The 27,422-nt window shown below is 37.8% G+C and overlaps 1 protein-coding gene across 1 annotated transcript in view; it reads left to right on the top strand.

Moving 5' to 3' along the window:
* Positions 1-13,417: 13,417 nt before the first annotated feature.
* IQCM (IQ motif containing M) overlaps positions 13,418-27,422 on the top strand; it is an 88,005-nt gene continuing 74,000 nt past the window's right edge. Inside the window, exon 1 of the mRNA XM_054509061.2 lies at positions 13,418-13,605. The gene's annotated coding sequence lies outside the window, so the exon portion shown is untranslated. The remainder of the gene's footprint in view (positions 13,606-27,422) is intronic.

Below are 27,422 nucleotides of genomic sequence, written 5' to 3'. Positions count from 1 at the left end.
ATCCCAAAACACATCTGAGATCCCAAAGGTTTAGAAGTGTTAGAAGTCTCTGTAGTCAGCACCCTTGGCTTGGACCTTGAAGTTCTAAAGGCAGACAGTGTGAACAATGGAGCCTCTCTTCCTGGCTTTATGGGTAGTGGACATTGTCCAGTTGGAGACAGAATGGTAATTCTAGTGACAAATGGATTTGTGGGCATATATGAGGCAATCTTTTTGTGAACTCCAGAAAAACTGAAGGACATTTTGGGAATAACTAGTTTCCACTAGTTTATTGAGAAATAATATTACCAAAATATGGTCTTTAAGAGTGAACAGAGCTTTAAGGAAGCTTTCATTAATTTTGGGGATCTCTTCCAGGATTTTTATAATCCTTATGCAATATATATCCACAACCAGTACTCCCACTAAGAAAAGTAGAACTATTGTTCTTTAGCAGAATTATCCTTAAAGCTGGGCAACCAGGCCCTTGCTCAAGGCCTCAAGATTTGGGGGACCCCATTCGGGTCCTCCTCTGTGGGCCCTCCCCACAGAGGACTTGTGCCTAACTAGAACCTATGTCCTCCACTCTACACTACACTTGAGTAATCCTGGAACTCCTTGCCCAAATGACCCCAAGCCTGCTTCCAGAGCCAGTATAGTCTTCTTTGACCTGGGGGTCCTAAGGGTAGAGCATGCTACTGCGTGTACACCCCTAGGCCCAAGGGGTGACCATAAAAGATGGTTGTCTAGAGAGGTATGGATGAAGGTTGGCTTTGCGGGTTGGAGCATGCATATGGATGTATTTGAGGCTCCATACATTGCAAGAAAAAGCTGTAAGCAGGAAGAGAAGGGCAGTGGGCTATGGAACTAGCATCTCCAGATATCCTTTTACCGCAGGCCCTGGAAATACTGGGAGAAGGCCTAAAATTGGGACAATGTCAGTGTCTTTGTTAGAGAATTGGCTCATGAAATATGGATGGGGATTTTTAGAGATCATGTCTGGCTTGATAAATACCAACAAATTGAGATAAAAGTTGGATTTGGAGAGATTTTTGCAGGTGGGCTTCCAGCTTCTGGGAAGCAACTAGTCATGAAGGAAGAGCCCTAAGTTTGTAGTCCTACTGGAATTTTCCACACATCATAATTTCTCCATAATTCCTCAACATACATTAGAAGAGGGAGGATACATGGAAAGTGATTTTATGTTTATATTTAGTCCGAAGATTTCTAAAAAGACCAACCCTTTTTGTGCATTATAGGGGATGTGTCAAAGTTTTAGGTATGAGAGCACTCCTAAAACTCCAGTGCCTTTCTTCTTAAGTGTACAGTGATAATGTCATTGTTGTGGTGGCTAATGGAATGTATGCTTGTGTTTTATTGTGTTTCATGAAGTTCTCAGTTTTAATTAGTAATATGATAATATCACAGATATAAGCCACGTAAGTAAAAGTCTTGGGAGTACACAATACTTTTTTTTACTTTTTATTTTTTTTAAAGATTTTATTTATTTATTTGAGAGAGAGAATGAGAGAGAGCACATGAGAGGGGGGAGCATCAGAGGGGGAAGCAGACTCCCTGCCAAGCAGGGAGCCCGATGTGGGACTCGATCCAGGGACTCCAGGATCATGACCTGAGCCGAAGGCAGTCGCTTAACCAACTGAGCCACCCAGGCGCCCTACACAATACTTTTAAAGAGTAATAAAGAGCTCTTAATACCAAAAGGTGGGGAGCCACTGTGTTAGACATTAGTGTTTCTCACATGATATGGACAGGCAAATCACCATTCAGATATAGAGTATTTTGCTAATAGCTATAAGAAGGGGACAAACAGCATTTGTGATTTTAGGTCTAGTAAAGTGGTGGAATGCTACTTTTCTATTACCACCCACCACTAAAGACAGTGCCCAAAACAAGACAAAACAAATCTAGGTGATTTGCTAAAATAATCACTGTCAACTGTTGACTTTCTACTCCTGATCTTAGTTGATAGGAATCAGAGCTGGGTAAGAATGCCCCTACGCAGGTGAGATTTGCTGGGCAGTACTCCTGACCCTATGGGAAAGAGAGGACAGTGAGGTGCTGATTCAGGGGATGAGGATGGGCCCACTAACATCTCATGCAGCAAAGTTGTCCTGTGTATTTCTGCAAGTCTAATACAGTGTCCTTTGATCTTGAAGGTATGTGAAGGACTTCTAACCTGTAGATAAAGAAGTCACCATGAAATACAGAGGGAAACTCTTACTCTGAAGAGGACTTTGGGGAATGAGCCAAATACTCTCCAGGTGGGGATGATGGTGGAAAGATTGTGGGAAGACACAGGGTGAGATATGGATCTGTTTTTCATCTCATGTTATGACCGAGGTGCTAGGGAGGGAAGCAATACAAAAAAGCTGGAGTCATGGTGAGATAGCTTCTTGGGTCCCATCTCTGTAGAAATATACAGGTATATCAACTGAATGATTGTGCTCTTCCTCAGCCTCTGCCAGATAATTATTTGAACAGACAGTGAACTTTATAAAGGAATATAAGTATGTTGTCAGAGGGAGAGCATATATGGAACAACTTTCTTTCCTAGCTTACTCTTATCTTCCATCCACCATTATCTGCATAGCAGGGATACTATTTTGAAACAATTTCAGATATTTTCCATTTCTCTTAATTCTTGCCATCTCAGCCTTTCATGCAATGATGGGAGGAAGAACTGAGCCAGCAATACTCATAATAAAAAATAATGAATCATAACTAATAGCTACATGGTGCCAGACACTGTTCTAAGAACTTTATAGAAAGTCTCCCTCTTGAGCATTTATAGGCTGAACACCTCTTGTTTGCTTGCTTTTGTTTGTTTTGTTTTTTTGATCGTTGTTGTTGCTCTGTACTTTTTTTTAATTTAAGAAAGGGAATGTGCTTAGGGAATCTTCCAAATTCATTTTGCACTTCTGATTTTATGTTAGAAATGGAATAGGATTGAGCTGAAAACACGTTGCCATTCTTTTGTAGCACAATCTCTGAGAGGCCTCCAGTTCCTGACTAGTGTGAGACTGACAAGTTCAACATGCAGTAGTTTTGGAGGCAAAAATAAAGCTCAGAACGAAATCTCAAAGGGCTTAAAGATGGTTACAGCAAGAAGGATCATATTAGTAAGCATTCCTTCACCTATCTTCTATAAATTGCTTAAAAATATAGATTCTACTGATGTCATATTTCATAACTGCATACAGTAGGACAGATTAAATTCTGTAATATTTTTCTACATATAGATAACTGATACTTACATAATCGGATTTTTTACTTGTTCAAAGAGTTAGTACCATTGAGCTAGAATAATATTGGAGAGTAAACAGAAAAATAATCATGTTCAAGCCTGAACTGAAGTGAAATTACAAATATAAAATCTGTTTGCTATATCAACCAGCAAATGCTTCAAAAGATCATTTGGAAGAATGAAAAGAAATACAAGTCTTTTAGCACAGTTGTGTAAAGTCTTATTTATTAAAATATAGTTGTGCTTGTTTGGATCAACTCAAAGACAAGAAACTTAGACCCACTTTGAATTACTTAGGACTTAGCTTTATATTTTACCACAAATGATCCAGTCATAATAAAGACATGTTTAAATATACTTGGTATCTCTAAAAAGGAGTAATGCATTTTTTTGAGTAGTGAGTGATCACAGCCTGAAGAACTACTGCATGTTATCCTTTGAGGTACAATTGAAAATAAATTTGATCTTTCTTTTTTATGCATAAGACACTCAAACTTACATAATTGCATATGCATCTGTGATGTATATAATTCAGAATTAGTAAATATGTTCATATATTTATTCTACTTTCATGGTTCTCTTAAAAATAAACTGTAATAGAGTTCTAAAATCAGCTTTTGACATCATAACATTGTTTTAATTTGATAATTCAGATTGATTGGCACAAATGACAAAACAATCCCACATTCTAGGTATATGCAAGGAGTAATCTTGTATCTAGTAATTAATAATATCTTTCCTTGGTATTCTTCTCCTTAAGTTAACTGAGAGAGTTAGAAAATGAAACCTGGGACCTAGAAAATGTGCCTGCTTGGAGGAGTAAAAAAATCTTAAATCTAAAACATGTATGCATTGTAGTGGCATGATGGACATTTTACTCTGAGAGTGGCAACTTATTATAAGGTTGTAAGAATTGTTCCCATAATCACATGGCACCCATGTAAACATAAATGTAACTGCAAACACTCTTATGCACACATACTCTCCTGCTCCATAAATTGGTTCACAGTGTCATGACATTATGCTTCGTTACACAGAATTTAAACCCATGGTCCTCAAACCATGTGCTGACATACCTTGAAGCACTGGAAAGAACTCACAAGGTCATTGCAGAATATTTAAAATATTCAAGGAAACACAATGATACTTACCATCTATCAGAAATCTCAGACTATTAGCTTGGAGTAGTTTACGGTTTCAATATTACTGCTACATTCCTTTCAGTGGTGCATACCTTTACAACCCTGGGTTTTGGTGGTTCCTTTGAGGAAGAAAAATTACCACGGAAAGATCAATATGGACTAGGAAAGGAAGGTGTGATGTACAGTCTGATTCTAAGATTTGAGAATCTAGTGTGCCCCAAAGGTTCATACATCCCGTTAGCAATTGCTGTAATTTAAGAATGAAATAGTATTTTCTTTCAATTAATGTTCATTATTTTTTCAGAGGCTACTAAGCCCTTAGTATATAAGGGCCCGTTAAGTTGTTTAGACCTAACTACTTAATAAACAAAACTGTTAGGTTATTTTTTAGGCGAAAGTACTGTGCTGAGGCCCCAGGGGAGACTGACACACACATAAGGAAGGGTTAGTATATATGTAACTGGTTATTATGGAGTGAGGCTATAGAGGATGTGTTGATGTGTGTCTGTAGCAGGTGGGATGTGTGAGGGGGGACTGAGAATATGCTCTGTAAACTGGAACTTGGAGTAGCCAGAGCAATGAGAAAAGGTGTCTGTTCTCCCAACTCTCCAATCACTGAGGAGTTGGTCACCGAGGCATGTCCACTAAGACTGCAGCAGGTGACTGATGTCAGCCTCCTGATTATAGGAAGTGACCTCAAGAAGAAATAAAAAATGGGAAGAACCAAAACCACTAAAGCAGAGACATGTAAACGATATTTTTAAACAATCTGATATGACAGAAATAGAATGTATTAAGATGACCTAATGGGGGAGGGTAGGGGTGGGGAGGTGGGCTTGAGCGAGCTCTGGGAGGCGCCAGCACAGGGCACACCGCAGGGAACACAACGCACCGCCCTGCGGCCAGAGCCGCAGGAGTGCAGGTCCAGGTGGGGGGAGGGAGGCGGGGGGCGAAGGGAAGGGGGCGGCGCTGGGGGCGGGGCTTGGTCAGACCCGAAGCTGAAGGCGCCCAACGCCCAGGAGGCCCGCGGTGCTGTCTAGCAGAGCATCAGGACTCCCTGGTGAGCGCGCCCCCGTTGCAGGAGGCTTTGGGCGAGAGTTGGGGGCGTGGGGTGGTTTGGGGTCATATGGTTTGGTTTTTAACACTTAAATTTGGTAGAGTGAGTATACTTTTCAGGCAGCATTTATATGGGAAAAATTATATTTATATTTACAAAACTCACATTTTAAACAAAAGGATGTGCAGAAAAAGTCTGGAGTTAATTCAAAGTGGTAGAAAATCAGAAATTTGAGCAGACGTCTTGCACAGCGGAAATGTTGGGCATCTAGGACGCTGCAGGTTCCAGGAGGGGCCTCACCGCCTCGTGCGCAGTGCGATCCTGTCACTGTGTTCTGGTCCCGAACAAATTTTCCACAGGGCCCTTTGTTTTGAGGCCTTGCCTAAAACTGTGCAATGAGAGAGTGTTGAAGAAAACAGTGAAATAACAGAGCAACGAAGAAAAGCAATTAAATGGAAAAGAAGATGTTACTTCCTACAAAGCCAACTGTTTTTTTTTTTTTAAACAAATTGTGAATGATGTTTAGTGATCAGAAAGATGTTTTGAACATCTAAATTCTAAGTGATATTTTGATAATTATGAATAGGCAGTTTTACGGCTTTAGTTTCTTTTTAAGAAGGTGACAGCATTGTGCCAAAAGCCCGAGCTAGGACTGGCCCGCGCAGAGGAAGGCTTAGTGTTGTATGTAACTGGTTATTGTGGAGCCAGAACATAGTAGTTGTGTAGGTGTGTATAGTGGGTGAGGTGTGTGAGGTGGGACACACATAGGGATTTTGTCATTTAAAAATAATGCAGTCTGGTGAGCATTTGTGCAATTCAGCATGGACTACAGATGTTAAGTAGGGGGTGCTTTGGGCGCCTGGGTGGCTCAGTCGGTTAAGCGACTGCCTTCGACTCAGGTCATGATCCTGGAGTCCCGGGATCGAGTCCCGCATCGGGCTCCCTGCTCGGCAGGGAGTCTGCTTTGCCCTCTGACCCTCCCCCCTCTCATGTGTTCTCTCTCATTCTCTCTCTCTCTCAAATAAATAAATAAATAAAATATTTAAAAAAAAAAGTAGGGGGTGCTTTTAGTAATTTATTTAATCCTTACCACAGAGAGATTAATTAATTTGCCAACGTCACACAGCTAGTTAATGGTAGAACCAGACTTTGAACCCTAGCTCCAGTGTTTGTGCTCTTAACCACAACTCTATGTAGTTTCTAAAGAACACTTTACTTTCACAAGGGTCTTATTTTAAACACTTAAAAGAGACAACAGCCTCGATAGTGGCTTTCACTTGATCTTAGCCAAAAGGCCGAGAAGCGATTGACAGTGGTTTTCAATCTCAAGAATCCAGTATTGGAAGAAGAAATCTGTGTAGGATGTCCTTGTTCTCTCTCCCTCACCAGTCCCATCCCTGCTTCCCCTTTCGAATCAAAACCCTTTAGGGGTAGAACTTCCAAAAAGCTTTGGTCATGTTTAAGCAGAGGGGACCTGTGTGCAGCTTCTCGATGATGATCAGCATGTTCATTGTCATTTTTTTTCAGGGCAATAGATCTTTAGACATAGTAAGGTCTAAAGAATAAATATTTTAGGCTTTGGTGCAGGCCATATGGTCTCTGTCACAAGGATTCAGCTTTGCTGTTGTTGGGTGAAAGCAGCCCTAGACAATACATAAATGAATGGGGCATGGCTGTGTTCCAAGAAAACTGGTTACAAAAACAGGTGGCCAGCTGGACTTGGCTTGTGAGCCAGGCTGTAGTTTGCCAGCCCCTGATCTAGATCTTTGAGTAATTTCTATATCATTTTTCTGAATAATAGTTAATGTATATCAACTGCATGCTCTGTGTCAGGCCCTGGGCAAACACGTTAACATGTGGACTCATTCAATACTCAAACTAACTCTATGATGTAAGTACTTTTAAAATCCTGTTTTACAGATAAGGAAATCAAAATATACAGAGTTCAAGTTACTCACGTATCTCACAGGCAGAGCTGGGGCGTCAGAGACTTTGCTGTGAAATACATTCTATTAATAGGTCAAAATGAGGTTATTGTTTTGTAAAGTATGCCAGTATTATTTTATTTGGATTTCATTATTCATTCTGATACACTTGGAAACTTATCTGTTACCGTTCCAGTAATCCATATTGCCTTTTGAGATCTGGTCTGCAGTTTTTGCTTGTGGGCTTGACATTTCTATCCTGCACCTTTAAATTTAAATAAAAATCCTGATTGCCCGTTTTGCATTTGATGCTTAGCATGTAGTCATTAATATTTATATAAGGCTTACGAAACCCTATCTGTTTATGGCTGTGAACATAAAAGATCTAATGACTTTGAAGAACACTTAAGAGCAGTATCCAAATATTTAGGGATAAGTGCTTTTGGAAACACTCGACAAAACTATAGTGGAAGCTGCGGAGACAAGATTACTTCTCTCTGCAAAAAAAGACCAAAGACAAAAGACCATCCTGGGAACTTGAGGTTTTCTTTTTTTTTTTTCTTTTCAAGTATGCACGTGCCAGCTGAGAAAGCTGGAACAGATCAAATAGAAGGGTGTAATTCCAGGGGCACAACTGACTCCTTTGTGAGAATCTTTGGTCTTTCACCAAAACATAGTGGCTCTAAATCTGACGTCTGGTGAATCTTACAGACATGATATCTTTAAGCAAGCAGGCACTAGAAATCATCAGGAAATAATTTTTATATGCAATAAGATATATGTTCTTTTGAACATAGTGTTTTAACTTAATAAAAAAAAGGAAAATTTACCATACACTAGAAAATGTATCTAAAAGGAATAGTCATTCTATTTAGAGTTAGAGTGCAGGGTACTCATAAGAATGTCAGAGTAAAACTTATTTCATGGTAGTTATTTTTTTAACTGCAGAAAAATTTAAACAAAGGCCTCAAGGAATACAACAAACCATGTTATTTTTGTGCCAAACATTCTTGGTTTTAGCCTTTAAGCAGTATCTTTGTTTTCCAGTAAAAACAAAAACTAAAGCCCGGAATATAGAACCCTGCTTAAGGCTTCGTAATAGAGCAGGACAGAGGTGCTGACTGAATCTAGGTTTCTTAAATGTTTTTCAACTTCTTAATACAGCTGGATTGAGCAAATAGCTGATAGAGAAAATTAAGTCATTTTAGGCAGAAGTTTCTGACAGTTTTCCCCCTTGTTATTTTTTTTATTCAATTAGAATAAATAACATTATGGAAATTTGCTGAGCATTATAACTATTTCCGTTTTTGAATGTGTACTGAAGTTAGATTATCCTATTCTCTTTGTAGCCTAAATATATTTCACTGCAGAAATGACATTAGATAAAGAAGTCACTTTTGCCCTCTGTAATTAGGTCACTAATATGAATACAATTCTTGTGAACATCAAAATAATCAGAGAATGTGAGGGATGAAGGGGACTTTAGAGACCATCTAGTGTGCAAGGTTTCTTAGCTTCAACAATAGTAGCATTTTGGACTGGATGGTTTTTTTGTTTGGGGAAGTACAGTCTTGTGCTTTGTAGGGCATTTACCAGTACCCGTAGTCGCTATCCACTTAAATGCTATCCACTTAAAAAAGTCCATCCGCCCGCCACGCCCCCACCCAGTCTCAGCTGTGACAATAAAAAATTCTCAATATTGCCAGAGCTACCTGAGGGTGGGGGAGTTACCGCTGTTTTCTGAATTAAACTTTTCCTCATTTACCTAGTTAGTATCATAGCTAGGTCTAGTGTGCCAGAGGTAAGAGAAAACAAAGAATGCAGTTATGGATATAATTTAAAGCCTGGCATTAAATAGAATTGACAGACGGAAAACTTTTATTTAATAAATCTATTCTTGCTTTTATGGTTCTTTCTATTATGTTTAGTTCTTGTTTCTAGGACCTTCAGATTTTGCTGTCGATCATACCATAAACACACTGTTTAATTCAGCTTTTTTTTTTTTTTGGCAGCAAGACTTTCTCAATGAAAGAAGCAATGTGTTGATTTACACTCTAGTGCAAGCTCCTATCTCCTCACTATCCTATAGCCAAGAGTTCACAGATAAGCACAGTCTATAGTCCCCTGTTTGATAGTGCTGATATAGATGATCAGGGCCTCTAAGGGGGCTCCCTATCCAGGCCTCACTTCTTACCTTGAAGCTTTGTTCTCTGCCTGTCATATTCACAAAGCACATCACATTATTAACTGTACTAAATTGATTAGAGGCAAGTAATTCTTTGTTAATTCTCTAAAAATTTGTATTTGCATCTTTATGAGAATGTTTAGGAAGAGAAATGTTTTGAGACAGGTTAAGTCTCTTGATGGCATCACTGATTCTTTCAGAAATTGATTAATTCCATAAATATATATAAATTACACACACACACACACACATATATCAGAGAGAGAGAGAGAAATAGGATGAGAAGGGAGGTAGTTAGGCAAAAGGGGTGGGAGTACTTCCAGCAAGAGTGTTTAGATGGAGAGAAGAGTGTGTGCAGATTCTAAGGCAGGAAGGAATATGGTACATTCCAGAATGGGAAGACGTTTCCTGAAGCTGAGGCTAGAGTTCAAGGGGGGAAATGAGGCCTTGGAAGAGTAACAGAAGGCAGATGGTGGAGAGCTTGTAAGCTAAATTAAGTAGTTTGGATTTTATCACAAGGACAATGGAAAGCCAGGGATGATTTAATAGAGACTTAACAAAGAATATCTATCAGAAAGCTGTTTCCATGATCCAAAGTTTTCCAGTTTTTTTTTTGTTGCTTTCATCTTAGAACTGGTCTTAAAAGTGACCTAGTAAAGAAGAACTAAATCATAATTATAAAGATATCAAAGAAGTTATTTTCTAACTGTATGAGTGTTTGTGGAATGATGCCAAACTAAACAGTGATCAACATCAGATCGCAATTTTGCACAGCTATAAGAGGATATTTGGTTCAGGACCTAACAGCCAGGAAAAAGATCTAGGAATGTGACCAGATCTTTTAGGCAGGAGAGAAAAGCAATGGTTTCTAAATTCAACTTAGAGAGCTAGTGGCCACAATAATTTCTATTAGCATTTGAATAAATAACCTTAGCCCTAACTAGAGCATGCACATTTGGAAAACAGTCACAGTTTTGGAGAAAGCTGCTGTCAGTTCAGTTTTTGTTCTGCTGATAGAACAATCTGTTCCTGTTATGGTGCCCTGCTACCTCAATGAAATAGAGAGATTGCAAGCTGTACAATTGGGAAACCAACAAAGTCAAGCTGTCCTGACTTCTCTGGTTTAGCCTTTGAATTGTCAACTGAGCTATAAACTGGGACATGTTTAACACAGGAGGAGGCCCATATTCCTAACCCCCAAATGTAGAATGCTTATTACTTTTCCCGATTTAATTAAACATATGATTGTTCTATGCAATATGAAGAGAATATGGCCGTTGAATCGGAGGATGACTAAAATAACATCATGGTGCTCTTTGATGTAAAACCAGAGTTTATGTAGCAGAGTGGGGTCTGGCAATAACTCCTGTCATTTTTCAGCTTTAAAGAGTAAGTCTAAACTGCTTCCTTTTGTACTTCATGTAGATGACCAAGACAATGAGAACATTATTAATAGTAAATTCTAGTTAGTAATTTTCTCTGAAGCTATTGGACAAAATTCTTTTCATATCATGAGCTAATAAACAGGAATCTAGTATATTATGCAGGCTGCCTCTCAGACTTTGAAAGCCAGGAAGTTTTTTATTATATGTTAGAAAAAATATCATTTTCAGGATTATTTTGGGACATGTATGTGGTAAAAGTACCATTCAAAATGTTTTAAAATAAATGTTAAATATTTGGCACAATATTTTGAGATGCTTAGTTAAGCACAAGGACTTCTGTGAGTTTTTGCATTAAAATATCAAATTCTTTTCAAATGGAGGTTTGAGGAAAATTATTTTGGTCATATTGGCTTTGGTAATAATTCCATTCATTCAGTGTGCTTTATTTCCTGCCTATTTATTTATTTGTTTGATTGAGAGAGAGCAAGCACGCACGTGTGGGGTGGGGGGAAGGGGCGGAGGGAGAGAGAGAGAGAATCTTAGGCAGGCTCCATACCCAGTGTGGAGCTCCACATGGAGCTCGATCTGATGACCCTGAGATCATGACCTGAGCCAAAATCAAGAGTTGGACGTTTAACTGACTGAGCCATCCAGGTGCCCCTATTTCCTGCCTTTTTAAATACTAATTTTGATTCTGAGAAAATTAAAAAAATGTGTGATAAAGAGATTTTTTCCTTTCACTCAAAAATTAAAAGATCTTAGTAATTTTCAACTTAGTTTTGCATTCCAGGTATGGGTTTACATTAAAAAAGATCTTTCAAAACCTGTATGTTTTGTTTTTCTTTTTTTTGTGGGGGTTAGCAGGTAATTGTTAGTCTATGACTGGAACTTGAAGCAACATTACCATTCTGTCTACATGATTCTTGAAAATAATAGGGGAAATTTCTTCCCTGGGAACAGAACAAAGATGTTGTAAGTGTAAAAGTTGCAGGGTGAAAATATTATAATGCCATACTTAAAAACTATGTTAATATAGGAGTGGAGGAATTGGCTATGGTAGAGACATGTCTTTCAAGATTGACAGATGGCTTAGAAGAGAGCACTGGGGAAATCAAAGACTTTTTTTTTGGTGGATAGTGGGTGTCTAGAACTAGCTACGTTTTCAGAGGGAAGAGGAGTAAGAGTTGGATATGAAGGGGATGTTTTTTCACTCTCACCTCCATGGATACTCTCCGTATCTTTCCGGCTGTTTCCTTTTAAGAGGAAAATTTCTAATCATCATTTTTTGGCTCTATAACAGTGATGCACACTAAATATGAACAGTTTAGGCAGACTAATAGTAGTTAGGGAATCCAGTAAATTGTTTTCCCCAAACTGAGATATTTGGGCAGTCTTCTTTTGATTTCTGTTATTGCAGTGAATTACAAATACTGATTCTCAGACTCTGTCATTATTAAGCATTTCTCCATATAGTTAAGTCTTAAGTATTTTTTTAAAGATTTGTTTATTTATTTAGAGAGAGCGTGTGGGGATGGGGAGGGGCAGAGGGAGAGAGAAAGAATCTCAAGCAGACTCCCCGCTAAGCACTGAGCCCAACGTGAGGCTCAATCTCAGGACCCTGAGATCATGAGCTGAAATCAAGAGTCGGATGCTTAACCAATTGAACCCCTCCATATAGTTTAATCTAATTGCTTTTTAAAACTTGTTTAAGATTTTCCACAATAAAGATTTTTTTTTAGATTTAAAAAATTTTTTTTAAGTAATCTGTACAATGTGGGGCTCGAACTCATGACCCTGAGATCAAGAGTCACACACTCTTCTGACTGAGCCAGCCAGGTGTCCCACCCACAGTAAAGATTTTAATGTCTTTTTTCCTTCTCTTTCGGTTCTCTCCCAATTTCTCAAGCTTCTCACAGTTTTTAATGTGTAGTATGTGCAGTGAGTGCTGAACTAGCCACTTCTGCACTTTGAACATGATTTTTACCCTTTCCTAGACCCTTCTTTAGTCATCTGGAAAATAAGGAGATGAACTAAAGCAGTGTATCTCAGTGGGGATTATCATAAATCAGGTTTTGTGCAAGCAGACTCTGAGAGGGAGACTTGAGTGCACAAGATTTACTGGTAGATGTTTGCAAAAGATACTCCTGGGATGAAGTTAGGATGGCAGGATGGGGCAGAGGGAGAAGCTAAGTTGCAGCAGGATAGCCAACTGAGGTCTCAGCCAATCCTACAGGGAGCCACAGGGAAAGAGAGGCCCTATGGAATTGTCCCAAGTGGAAGCAGGCCTTTGCATGCCTTTATCTGCCAGATATCATCTGTGGGTTCCCCCTGGGAGGTGCAGTAACCTTGAGCAATGCTCAGTGAGGAGCATAGCTGTGAACCATAAGCAGACAATATTCCCAGCCACTGGGAGATTGGCCTTGAAGAGAGGTTCTGGGCAGAATACCAGCTTCTACTACTAGTACTTTGGGCAGAACAATTCTTTGTTAGGTACAAATAGCCCAGGCATTGCAGACGTGTAGTATCCCTGACCCCACCCACCAGGACTATCAAACATTCTCCACATTTCCAAACAACTCCTGGGACCCTGGTTGAGGATCATAGGAGATCACTAGGCTGAAGCATTGCTCAGTCTACTGTGGATCTAACATTGTTGCTTCTGGACGAGTGAGTATATTTTGGATGAGAGTACCACCTGATCAAAGTTAGAAAAGATCTGGCAAAAGAATGAGTGTGTTATGACTCAAATAATGCTGTGCTGAGCCTAGTTGAATATAAATAGTTCTGGGGAATTACCAGATCAAAGGGCATGAAGATTTTAGAGAGTGTTGCTCTGTGTTGCTCTGTGGAGTGGTTGGGCCAATTTATATTCTCCCTAGCATTCTAGCAATCATATACTTTTACTATTTTCTCTCTATTAACTTGAATCTCTGTAAATTTCATTGTAGACGGAGTCCAGCCAGATAGGTAAGGAAGTGGCAAGATAGGAAGGAAGCTTGTGTACCACAAGATGAGCTACTGTGTCTGTTTTATCCAGGTTTCACTAATGCTTCCAAGAACCCCTCTGATGACACGAGGAGAGCCAGGCAGAGGATAGTGGGCGAATTGCTGGGCCCCTTATCTACAATTAATGTTTAAGAAAAACCAGAACACTTAAAAGAGATAAAGATTTATGGGGAAGAAAATGGAAATGTTTTAAATATTCACTGTACAATTCAAACTCTCTTGATGGCAAACCGTTGTTAGATTAGTTTAGATGAACAGGTTTGATTAGTTCAATGCTGTCTTTTAATATCTATTTTGAGTTCAAAAAGAAATATCTGTAGCTAGCCTCATCTTGTTCCCAAGGGGCCAGCTGGTGCTGGGTTTGGCAGCTTCTTTGGAGAAAGACTCAATGAGTGTGGAGACTAAAATAACAAATTTGTTTTGATATTGAGTGATTCCAGAACATGATTTGAGACTTTAAAAATTAATTGCAGAGGTATCCAGCTATTATCTGTGAACAGAAAAACCTATTGTCTTCCACATTTACACAAAGTTCTTGATGTGGTCCATTTCAGGATCCTTTATTTTCCCCCTGTTTATTTTTGTTTTCTGTAATTATAGTTCATCCAGTAAATAATTAATTTGCCCTCATATTTTAGTGTGTTAGTAGATAATGACACTTTTCTACACTGGTAGAACATGAGTCAGCCCATCAACAGCATATGGCAGAGACCAACATTGAGTTACCCATGTCACTTGAAAATCAAGTTGATGTGTGAAGAAACTTTTAATTTTACTTTGGAGAAAACCTAAAATTACAAGGGCTAGGTTAAGTATTTTGTATTAACTGTATCCCTTGATTTTACATTTTTAAAAGTGACTAATCAATTATCCTAAATGCAAAAAAATGCTAGGAAGGTAGGTGTATTTTGTTATAATAGCAAAACACCCCCAGTATTCTGCTATAAAAACAGATTGGTTTTCTGTAATTGTTTATGGGTCTATTAAAATAGGTTGATATTTTAATCTAGGTTCTTTCATTGTAAGAAATTTAAATAATTATTACAAGGGCAAAACACATTTATTAAAGACAAATCAGGAACTATGGAAACAAAAGGAAGAAAACAAAAAATATTCATAATCCAACCATTTCTAGACAACCATGCTTATATAAACCTTGGTTTACATTCTTCCAAGCTCTTTTCTTCTTTTTTGGTTGCACCATTCCAGACTTTTAAAAAATGCATTTTAGTTACATATAAAATGTATTACATTATTAATAATTATTTCCTAGCCTACTTTAATCAAGTATGTCATGAACATATTTCTAAATTTGGATCCACTTTATTTTTCTATTTTTTAAAAATTTTTATTTATTTGTCAGAGAGAGAGAGCACGAGCACAAGCAAGGGGAGCGGCAGGCAGAGCAGGCAGAGGGAGAAGTAGACTCCCTGCTGAGCAGGGAGCCTGATGCGGGACTCGATCCCAGGACCCCGGGATCATGACCTGAGTCGAAGGCAGACGCTTAACCGACTGAGCCACCCAGGCATCCCTGGATCCACTTTATTTTTCCAAACAAATGAATAACATTTCATAGTATGGAAACATTATAATTTGACCAATAAATTGAGGGCCATTTATATTGTTTTAAATATGCCATTGTTTGGCAGAGCATGATGATGATAATTAACAATACTGTATTATATACTTGAAAAATTTTTTAAAGAATGGATCTTAAAATATTGTCACCACACACACATATACACACATACACAGAATTGTAATTATGTAAAGGAATAGAGATGGAGATATTAACTAATCTTATTGTAATCATTTTGCAATATATACATGTATCTAATCATCATATTGAACATCTCAAACTTACATATGTGATATGTCAATATCTCAGTAAAGCTGAGAACAAATTAAATTACATTTAAAAAGCCATTGTAATTCTTCAGGAATACCTTTGTATATAATTCATTGAATGCTTGTTAGATTAGTTCCTTAGAAACATTCTTAGCAGAATTGCCATGTTTGAAGGCATGCACATTTTTGAATTTGATACAGATTGCCAGATTTCTTTCCAGAAAGGTTGTACCAATTTACACACCCATTTATCAGTCTATAAGCTTCCCCACCAACACTGTGCATTGGCAGTTGTATTGAGTTTTTACAGATAGGTGATTATCAGATTGTTGTTTTAATCATTATCTTTCTATCATTAGTGAGATCAAATAGCTTTTCTTATAGTTTTTGGTCATTTGCTTTTCTTGCATGAATTGTTTCTTTATGTCTTTTAATCTTTAAACTGTAGTGTTCATCTTTTTAAATAGATTTAAAGCACTCTATTGGTTAAAGATATTAACGTTTTGTCATGTGTACTACAATATTTTCCCTAATATTTTCTATTTTTTAATTTTGTTTATGATGTATTTTTTTCTTTTTTTAAAAAAGACTTTATTTATTTGAGAGAGAATGAGAGAGAGAGAGAGAGCATGAGCAGAGAGAGGGAGAAGCAGACTCCCTGCTGAGCAGAGAGCCTGATGTGGGGCTGGATCCCAGGACCCTGAGATCATGACCTGAGTTGAAGGCAGACACTTAACTGACTGAGCCACCCAGGCAAACTATGGGTGTATTTTCTTGAACAGAAATTGTAATTTTTACTTGTAAAATAAATTTTTTTTAGAGAGGGAGAGAGAGAGGGAGTAGGGAGGGGCAGGGGGAGAGGGAAAGAGAGAATCTTAAGCAGGCTCCACACCCAGTGTGGAACTTGACGCAGGGCTGGATCTTACAACCCTGAAATCATGACCTGAGCTATAGTCAGGTGCTTAACCTACTGAGCCACCCAGGAACGCCTCCCTACATGTAAAATCTTTTAATATTTTCCTTTATGATTTCTCAATTTCAGTTCATGCTTAGAAAGAACAGTGTCAAATAAAAATATTGTAGTTTTATTATTTAAAATTTTTTCTAAGATTTTTTAAGTAATTTCTTTTTTTTTTTTTTTAAAGATTTTATTTATTTATTTGACAGAGAGAGACACAGTGAGACAGGGAACACAAGCAGGGGGAGTGGGAGAGGGAGAAGCAGGCTTCCCGCGGAGCAGGGAGCCGGATGTGGGGCTCGATCCCAGGACCCTGGGATCATGACCTGAGCCGAAGGCAGACGCTTAACGACTGAGCCACCCAGGCGCCCCTTAAGTAATTTCTACACTCAACATGGGGTCCAGACCTATAACCCAGAGATCGAGTTGCATGATCCACTAACTGAGCCAGCCAGGTGCCCCCATATTGTAGTTTTTAAAATATGCTTTTGGATTTGACACATAAAACTTTATTGCTTCTGGAATTTATTTTTGTGTATTATGGTGTGAGGTAGTATTTCTTTTTTTTCTAAATAGAGGGTAATTGTCACAATTATAATTGTTTTATAATTCATTCCCACTTATTTGAAATTATCCTTTTATCTTCCACTTAGTTCTCCAATATATCTAGATTTTCTGTTCTCCTTCACTTCCATCTCTTATGAGAATGAGTCTAGTGCTTCATCATTAAGGATATTTGTTTTTGTGTTTATTTGAAAATGTTTTGATCATGTTGAAGGAATTTCTACCTTTAATAAAATCTTTAAACAGTATATTGTTGTGGATGTCAATTTTTTTTTTCAAATGTATTTTTCAGGATCTATTAGAATGACCCAATTATTGTTCTTATTTAGTCTTGCACTATAATAATTTTTATCGATAGATAGCTACTGTTCAACCTTTTTTGCACTCTTAGTATAAAGACTAAATGTTTTAATGTTATTCATAAGTTGCTGGATATAAATTTTTAATATTATACATAAGAGGCTTGCATTTATATTTCTTTTTTTTTTTTTTAAGATTTTATTTATTTATTTGACAGAGAGAGACAGCGAGAGCAGGAACACAAGCAGGGGGAGTGGGAGAGGGAGAAGCAGGCTTCCCGCTGAGCAGGGAGCCCGATGTGGGACTCGATCCCAGGACCCTGGGATCATGACCTGAGCCAAAGGCAGACGCTTAACGACTGAGCCACCCAGGCGCCCTTGCATTTATATTTCCTAGCAAAACTGACACATTGTTTTCTGCCTTTGTCATCTTTTTGTCAGGTTTTGATACCAAGTTTTTTTTTTAGGATTTTATTTATTTATTTGAGAGAGAGAGAGCACGAGCAGGGTGGAGGGATAGAGGGAGAGGAAGAAGCAGGTTCCCTGCTGAGCAGGGAGCCCTATGTGGGGCTTAAGCCCAGGATCCTGGGATCATGGCCTGAGCTGAAGGCAGATGCTTAACAGACTGAGCCACCCAGCCCCGCCCCCCACAAGTTTATGCCTGACTCAGAAAATACATTTACATACGTTTTTTCTTTGTTTTTTTTTCTTCTATGCCCTGGAATTTTTAAAATAATATCTTAATTGTATCTTCCTTGAAAAATTGAAATAATTAATGTAAGAAAGCACACTGGTCTGGCAGTTTTTTGAATCTAGGTATGTGACAATTTCCTCATCTTTTCCCCATGGTTTTAGTTTTTTTTTTCTCCTTTATGTGGTCAATTTTAGTAGTGTGCATTTTCCTGTAAGAATAGCCCTAGGTTTTCAAATTGTTAGCATGGTATTGTTCAAAGTAGCCTCTTACACTTTTTTTTCAAAACCTTTGTGTTTCTGATTCCTTCCCTTTCTGGGTCAGCAGACAGCATGTTAATAGATAAAGAGTATGGACATAGGGGCCACACTGCCTGGACTTGAATCCTAGCTTCACTGTTTATAAGCTGTGTGACCTCAGGTAAATTACTTTATTTCTCCTGCCTCTCCAACTATAAAATGGGGAGAAAAATAGTTCCTACCTCATAGGGTTGTGGTGAAGATGAAATGAGGCAATATATGTGAAAAGTGCTTAGAACAGTGGCATTTATAAATACTCCACAAATGTTTATATTATTATTATTACTTGTCCCTAATTTTGTGGATATTCCCTTTCTCCCTTAAAAATATTACGCTAGCTGGTGGTTTATCTATTACATTTGTTTTGTCTTATTGTCTTCCATTTTATGCTCTACCCTGATTTCCTCTCATTTTTGTCCTTTTACCATATATATCTTTATAAATTACTGCAAATGTAATAAAATATTTGATAGGTATAGTTTAAGATGCTTAAAAATTTGAAAATAAATACTGCATTTGAAGAGATTTATAAAGATATACACAAAATATGTTTGCAGCAGGTATACTTAGGAGATCATAGATGCCATGCCAATATTCTCGTGCAGGATCCCAGATGCCAGAGTTCAGACTGTGAGGGAATCCTCTGGCTGGACAATTTTAAGGAGGTAGAGTTCTCCTTGACCTGACAGTCTATCCATCTCCTGTCCCTTCTGCCGAGTCTGCCACTGCTGTTGAACAGCACTTAGGGGTGCCCATGATTCCTAGAGGAGAGGGTCTATCACCACTCAGCAGAAGGCCAACGTGAGGCAAGCTCAGAGGAAGCCTTCTGATACGACTCATCCCAGTGCATTTTCTCTACCTCGACTTTCTGCAAACTGGGAGGTTTTAGGCCTGGACTCTTTTTTTTTTTTTTTACCATAATAATTTATTTAACCAATCTGTTGTCTTTGGACATTGCAATTTTTTTTTCGTATGTCTGTTTTTTAAAATTATGTTATTCTTGATGGCATTTGCAGTGCTCCTGAGGACAGAACTTGGTCATCAGATCCATAGAGCTCTATATCTATTTTCCTCCTTCCACTCCAATGCCTCTATTTTGCCAGTCTCCCTCATGTTTGTCCCAAAAGAATTTCCTACCCAAGGGCTTGCCAATTTTGAGAAGGCCTTCTGTCTCCGGGAAAGATCCTGTTATTGCGATAGAACCACAAATTCTATTTTATTGCAATAATACACAAATTGCAGGATTACAAAAGAAGCCACAGTGATTCCCTCTTTTTTATCTGCTAGTCAGTGCAAAGCTAAGTAGATTATATACACTAACCATATTGGGCCTGGGCTCTGATGTCATTTATAGTCACATGGGCTTCCATTATCCACTGGTTGAGAGTTGATGTTGACTCCTCTCCACTCATCAGTGTGTCTGAATCCCCCTGTTCAGGGGAAACTGTCTGGACCTTCTCACTTTGCTTTTGCTTCTGGTTTTCTCATTCATACCCGAGTGTATTTAGTTCCTGATTTCTGGGCTTTGCCTGAGGTTTCCAGCCCTTGTGGTTTCTTGTCCTGCTGATGTGAAAATTGGCTTCTTCAGTTTTAATTCTTTCCACTCTCAGATATTATGGAAAAAAACAAAAACAAAAATAATTTCAGATATTGTCTCGGTGTTGTATACTTGCTTTGGCCATCTCACTTATTCAAACTTGACTCTCCTGAAACCTAATTCTGCTGTTCATCATTGCTTCCTTGTGAAAACTTTGGTCTTCTCCCACAGCCCTGCTTGGAGAATCAGATACTGACCCAGTGAGGGAGGGTAAGGTGCCAAAGGGAAGGTGTGTCTAGAAGAATGGTTAACCCCACCTTTCAAGCTCTTAATGGGAAGCCAGCATTCAGGACTCATTATGGATAAAACCCAGTGTATGCCCACTGATGCTTACTCTTGGGCTTAATTTTGTTTCTAGTACATCTCTAGGTTCCATGCCTCCAATTTGCTGCCTGTAACCTCGGGAAGTTCTTAAATTTCTTTGACCTTTAGTTCCTGCATCTGTAAAATGAGAATTCTAATAGGTAGTGATAAAACCACCTTAACTGGATTGTTATGTCTGGCATATTAGCTACTAGTGTTAAAATCTTGAGTTTTCCAATAGACTCATTTCCCACCCAGCAGTCAGAAAAGCTCCATAGTAGTTGCTGTCTGGGCTCTCATCAAAACTCAGGGCCAGCAAGGCATGTGGGACCCAATATGCTGGCACCTGCCCACCTTCTGTCTTTGCTTTTTGTCTTCTGACACAGAGACCCCTAATTAACTTTGTAGAGAGTTAATAACGCCGTACACTTTCTTATATAACACATGTTTCAGACTATTTACATATATTGGCCCAAATAACCATTCTGAAAGATAGATTTTATAATCTCTATAGCTTAAAACCAAAACCAAAACCAAAATTAAAACAAAACAAACAAAAAACCCCAAACAACAGCAAAAACCAGTGGCTCTGAGTGATTACAAGCTAGCCTAAAGTTATGCATCCAGCAAGAATTCCAATAAGGATTCCAATTCAGGCTTTCAATTTTAAGCAACTCTTCAAATAGTGTGCTTCTTCATCATTTTATCCTCTGGATACTTGGTCCATTGTCCTAAGACAAAAAGCAAACAAAACAGAACAAAACAAAAACCTCTCTATTTAAATACTTAAAAAAATCTCATCATTTCTATTCTCTCTCATTCTAAGCTTGGAAGCCAAGGTACAAGTTTGGTAAATATATTACCTTGACTTGTTGCCCAGTGTTGTAACAACTTATTCCCTGTTTCCTCCATCTTGTATTCTTGAAGGGATTTGCTATACTTTTGATTAATCTCTGAAAAGCCTAGAAAGATATCAGCCTCTCTTAACCACTTTCCCTGTCTTGGAAATATTTGTGGCAGCCAGGCCTTTCTCCACTTGTGGAGATCAAAATAAAACTACTTATAAAGAATGGAATGCTTGAAAGCTTCTCTGATTTTATTTCAATCTTGATGACATTCCTGCTTGCTTTATTACCAGTTTGGTGTGGGGAATTCAACTAAAAGAAATTGCCAGATGTAAGAGATATAGTTATTGCTGAAAAAGTGAAAGTTTGGGGGCTTCTTCATTTGGACTAACTCAAACTACTAGCCAGCCTTTCATTTTCAGAAAAATTCCAAGGCATTTAAGTCCTGCTTTTCTGCAGCTTTCTTATCCACTGTTCTATTTTTCAGGTATCAGATGTTTATAGTTTTTATACTGAGTTCTAATGTGAAAAAGAAATCAGATGAACACATGCATGTTCTTCATTCAGAAGTCCCAAAATCCTGAAATCTTTTTTAGAGTGTGCTCAGTGTGACATAATAGTGAAAAGTTACAAGTCAGTGTTGGTGGTGAATTATGACCAAGGTCATGGAAAACACATTGCTTTTTCTAGTGGTTGCATGATTATCAGGTCTCTGATGATAAATCTGCATCCATTGGAAATGCAGTTAACTTACCTTGGTGATTTTGATTTATTAGCCTTGCAATGGACAAGGTTGCCCATTTGTTAGTGCTTATTTTATATTTGAATAGCTTGGAAGCATATAAATTCGAGGCATAGCTTAAAGTTTGTCTAGTATTTCATATTTTATAGGTAGCATCTGATCAGAGGACTTCAACTTCTGTTATTTCTATTGTGACACTATTCAGTTTTTAGTATAGTGAGGACATTTGATTTGCAATTTAGAGCATCTTTCTCTGTGATCAATGCTGAAGTTTCTAAGAACTGTCAGAACTCTAATAAAAACATGAAAGTTATAGATGAACAATCAACTTCATTTGGCGAGTAAAAGTTAAATGGTTTAAAGGGAGGACATTGAAAAACTAGTGATTGGTAAGATGTATTCTATTTGAGCTATTTGAGCTTTTCCGAGCTTTTGTTAAAAACAGACATAACTGTAAGGGCTTTTATTAAAAATTATACTTAATTTTAATTATACAGAAGAATCATCTAGCATTGGTCTGGAAAGGCATAAAGAAGATTCTCTGTGACTAGAGTGAGAACTTACGGTATGGGCTTTGAGTGCCAAAATGTAGAATAAATTCCAGGGTTAACCTGACCATAGAAGGAGTTATGTGTCAGCCTGAGTTCTCCTTTCTCCTTCCTTATTGCAACCTGAGGCATAACACCTAATAGGAGCTTTTGAGTGTTAGCCCTTGTAGCCAGGTTTCTCAGCCTCCACAGAATAGTCATTTGGGGCTGGATAATTATGGGGGGGCAGAGGAGTTGTTCTATGCATTGTAGCTATGTAGATGTAGGTAGCCCTACACCCAGTTGTGATAACCAACAATGTCTCCAGCCATTGCCAAATGTGCCCCCACCCTGGGAGTAAAAGTCACCCCTGATTGAGGACCACTCTTTGATGTTCATGTTGCAGGAAAGAGAAAAATGACCCTCGAGAAGGTATGTATAGTGTGTATTAAAATAAGATGCAAAGCACGATATTTAAACCATTTGCTATTAAGCACAGTCAAGTTGAGCTAACCCTTACAAGTTTAAACCAGTCAGAGATAGTTGCAGTGTTATTTCAATATTCTAGATCTGGCAACTGTGTAACATTTGATATTTTGCATTTGATGTTGCATTTGAATACAGCATTGAGAATGATCAAGTTTTTTCATGTAATTTAATACTTGGCATTTATAAATACTGAAGTTTTAATCATCATGGACAACTGTAATTTTATACTGTTACATGATGTTAAATATTTTAAGAAATGAAAAATAAGGAATGTTTGTCCTTCAGTTAACTTTTATTGATTCTTTTAAATCTTGTTGAAAGTGGAGTTTTCCTTCTGTGAGGCATTTTACTCTTTTCTGTGGTCACATTTGGTATTCTTCACCAAGGAAGTTAGCCTGTATTCTTGTCTGGAACAGAAGGGCTCATCTTGATATAAGTAGTTCTATAGTAGCAGCCAATTATCATCTAGTACATCACAAGGAAATATTCTGATTCTAGAATTCTTTGGGTGTCTAATGAAGACAGACATATGGGAGAAGTAGGAAATAACCACAGGGTTGTCAGGATCTAGAAAACTATCTCAATTATTCATGACTTATTTGGAATTGGTTTTAAAAATTTTAAACAAAAATTTTAAAGTTGGATAGTTACAGATTAAAAGAAGAATAAAGGAAGAATATAGGGGTTGGGTATTATCAAGCAACTGAGATCATTATCACTTTGGGGCAGTGTTTCTTTAAGTTTCATTGGAGCTAAGGCAAAAGGTAAGTAGTTAAGCAGTGTCAATTGGGGTAAGTATTATTAATTATTATTTTTTTTAAAAAAGCTTTTAAATTATTCTGCAAAGTACTTTTTTTGTCATGGAATTTGTCTGAAGAAATACATTTTTTTAAGGATTTGACAAAATTATATTGATAGAATCTTTTGCTTAGAGATGTTGAGATTTATTAAGTGTTTTCTGTTTTAGAATATGGAAAAATGTTGTCAATTAGCTCTCAGAGTTTTGTGCCTTATAGGAAGGAAAGCAAATGGCCTCAGAAGGAAAAAATTTTAAGTGGAGGTTACTAATATGTCATATTGTGTATGAAGATAATTAAGACCTCTGACCAATGTCTGATTTTAGGTAGTATTGCATCTTCATGCCAACTCAGTTATAAACTATATCCCCATGTAGCCTTGTGAGTTGATTCACTAGTTTGGGGTACTTAAAAATTTTCACTTAAAAGTTGAAGAATTTTGCCAGATTAAATATATTTAGTGTTAATGCTGAGCTGTTACAACTGTTATCAGCAGAGACCAACACTCCTTTGAGAAAATAAAATTATGTCATTTTTCGAAGAATAGGACACTATTATTTTTGTTGCTTTCCTTTAAAAGTCAGTTCCATCACTAAACAATCCATGTCCTAATATATAGGATCTATGTGAGCATTATACATTTTTTTTTTTTTTACTGTTGATGGTCTCTGTCCATTGGATCTAATGTTAATGATAGACCAAAGAGATCAGAGAAATTGTTCAGAGAAATTATTCCCAAGTGTTCCTAAGTGAAGTGGAACAGAGGTGAATAGTGATTGTTAGAATAACCAGAGTAACCATTCCAGACCTCTGGTTGGTATTTGTGATTTGCTATGAAAAAAATCTGTCCTGGAGTTCTGAAAATGTACTAAAAAATGTAATGTTTACACTTTTGAAGTGATAAGGTATAAAAACATCACTTTGTCCATCTTTAGTAATTCACCCTATCGACCTAAGGCAATTAGCTTGATAAGGAGACCGGGTGGTTCTTTTGGAACAGGTTGTGAATATAGTTCTGGTGATAAAAGATCATCGTTTTCTAGAGCTGTTTCCAGGACAGCATAGCCAATTACATGTTTTCAAGGGGAGGAAGTTACAGGCTTCTACTATGACTTATAATAGGGAAATATCAACATAAATTATTTTGGAGTGAAATTACATGATCAATATCTGATGGAAATTTGCTTTTCAATATTTCCTCTTGGAATGTCTTGCAGTTTTTAAACATAATTCTCTGTATTTGAGAAGTTTGGGTAGTGTGCAAAAGGTTTTATTCTGATGAGCATTAAAGAACCTAGGACCCAGCCTCTGTGTGATTTTCTGTATCTTAAGCTTATCCAGAGAGTCTCCTGTTTATTTTTAGAAATGTGAAGGAATTCAGAAGATTCTTTTCAACTGTCTCAAACAATTTAGGCAACTCCTTCATGGAGCCCTGGATCCCAGCATGTTCCTAATGAATCGCAGATTTCCAGTTTTGGGGATGTTTGTAATGAAGCTTTGGGGTTCTAAATGGGTCAGAGCAGATTTCGTACTTTGTCAAGTTGTGAGAAAATCTAGGAGGCAATCTGTGCTAAAGACTCTGGAATAATAATTTTGCCACCTGCTGGTTTTTTTTTTTTTTTTTTTTTCTAGGGAGAGGAGAACATTATTGAGGACTAACCAATGAGAGTTCTTTAAATATTGAGAGTTCTCAATATTCAGTTTGGTCAATATTCAATGGTCAGTTTGTTCCAGCTCAGTATAAAGATGAGTCAAATAAGATTCTAATCATTTAATAAGATTCTAATAAGTTAAGTGAAAACTGTTCTATTCGGCTTAGATATTTGATATTTGGCTTAGATCTAGATTTATTTTCTACTTAAAATTAAATGTGGAGAAACTGCCCTAGAGAGCACCCAGCATCCAATTCAATTCTTTCTCAAGCTTCAGTTGGTCTGCTTGGAGGGATGAAAAATTCTTAAATTACTTTGTTGATGATTTTCTCTCCTCTGTTTTGTCTTTCTCGAAATCCTGCTCTATAGTCGTTTGACCTCCTAGACTGGTCTCCTACCTTTTGTATCTTCTCTCTCTCTCTCTCTTTTTCACATCTTTTTATCCTTTTGATCTACTTTCTGGGAGATCACTCCAATTTTATCTTCTAACCCTTATACTGATTTTTAAATCATGCTTTTTAGTTTCTAATAGTTCTTCTTATGGTTGTTCTTTGAATGTTTCTTATTTGTGACATTTTGATCTCTTGTTACATGGATGAGATATTTTGACTTCCTCCTCTGATTTTTTAAAAAAGTTTTTTTTTTCCCTGAATAACCTGTGTCCTACAAGTTGCTTCTTTTTTTTAAATTTTTTAATTTTTTTATATTTAGTTATATGACAGAGAGAGACACAGCGAGAGAGGGAACACAAGCAGGTGGAGCGGGAGAGGGAGAAGCAGGCTTCCCGCCGAGCAGGGAGCCCGATGCAGGGCTCGATCCCAGGACCCTGGGATCATGACCTGAGCTGAAGGTGGACGCTTAACGACTGAGCCACCTAGGCGCCCCCAGAAGTTGCTTCTTAAATAAGATGTTTGTTTTGGTCTGTCTTCCCTAAATAGGGGACTGAAAAGCTTCTTGGAGGCTCCAAGCATTTTAGTAATGTCAAATTTAAGTTTTACTGTGGGAGACAGGAGTGGGTCATTGGTTGGGTTGATCAAACTCCCTAGAGAAATTAAACTCCTCTCTGGAGGGAAAAGTTCTGGGGAAAGGGGTTGTGGGGGTGGAAGGAAGATGTCTCAGGACCTTGTATCTATATGTACAGTTACTTAATCTCCTTGTTTTTAGTGAGTTTCCCATGTCCTCAGTTGCTTGGGATTTCCCCGATTTAAAGACCTGTTTTTTTTTTAATTTAATTTTATTATGTTATGTTAATCACCATACATCATTAGTTTTAGATGTAGTGTTCCATGATTCACTGTTTGCATGTAACACCCAGTGCTCCATGCAGTACATGCCCTCTTTAATACCCATCACCAGGCTAACCCAACCCCCAACCCCCACCCCTCTAGAACCCTCAGTTTGTTTCTCAGAGTCCATAGTCTCTCATGGTTCTTCTCCTCCTCTGATTTCCCCCCTTCATTTTTCCCTTCTTGCTATCTTCTTCTTTTTTTTTTTTTAACATATAATGTATTATTTGTTTCAGAGGTATGTGAACACTGTGAATTGTGTAAGACTGTTGAATCAAAGACCTTCTGTTTTATGCTTTTCAAGCTTCAGTGGGCAGGGGTGAGGGGCATTACTCAGTAAAGTGGAGTAGGGGAAGACATGTAGGTATCTAACCACTTTTCAAATCGCTTTGATCCAATCCTACTTATTTTAGGTTTCCACCTGCCTCCCCCACTTTACTCAGTTCTAGAAAAGCTGGTGCTACCAGATGCTGAACATTTTGGGGAATCTGTTGTGTAACTAGTTAGTTCTTGACTTCTCCCACTGCCAGTTAAGATTGAGCTTTCTCGGGTCTGGTAATTTAATTACTGCTTGTGGACCT

Source organism: Mirounga angustirostris, unplaced genomic scaffold (genome assembly GCF_029215605.1).
Source record: "Mirounga angustirostris isolate CCGP_5_RB_7025 unplaced genomic scaffold, mMirAng1.0.hap1 SCAF_2, whole genome shotgun sequence".
Lineage (NCBI taxonomy): Eukaryota > Metazoa > Chordata > Mammalia > Carnivora > Phocidae > Mirounga > Mirounga angustirostris.
Note: the sequence above shows the minus strand (reverse complement) of the source record. Positions and strands in the feature narration are given on the sequence as shown.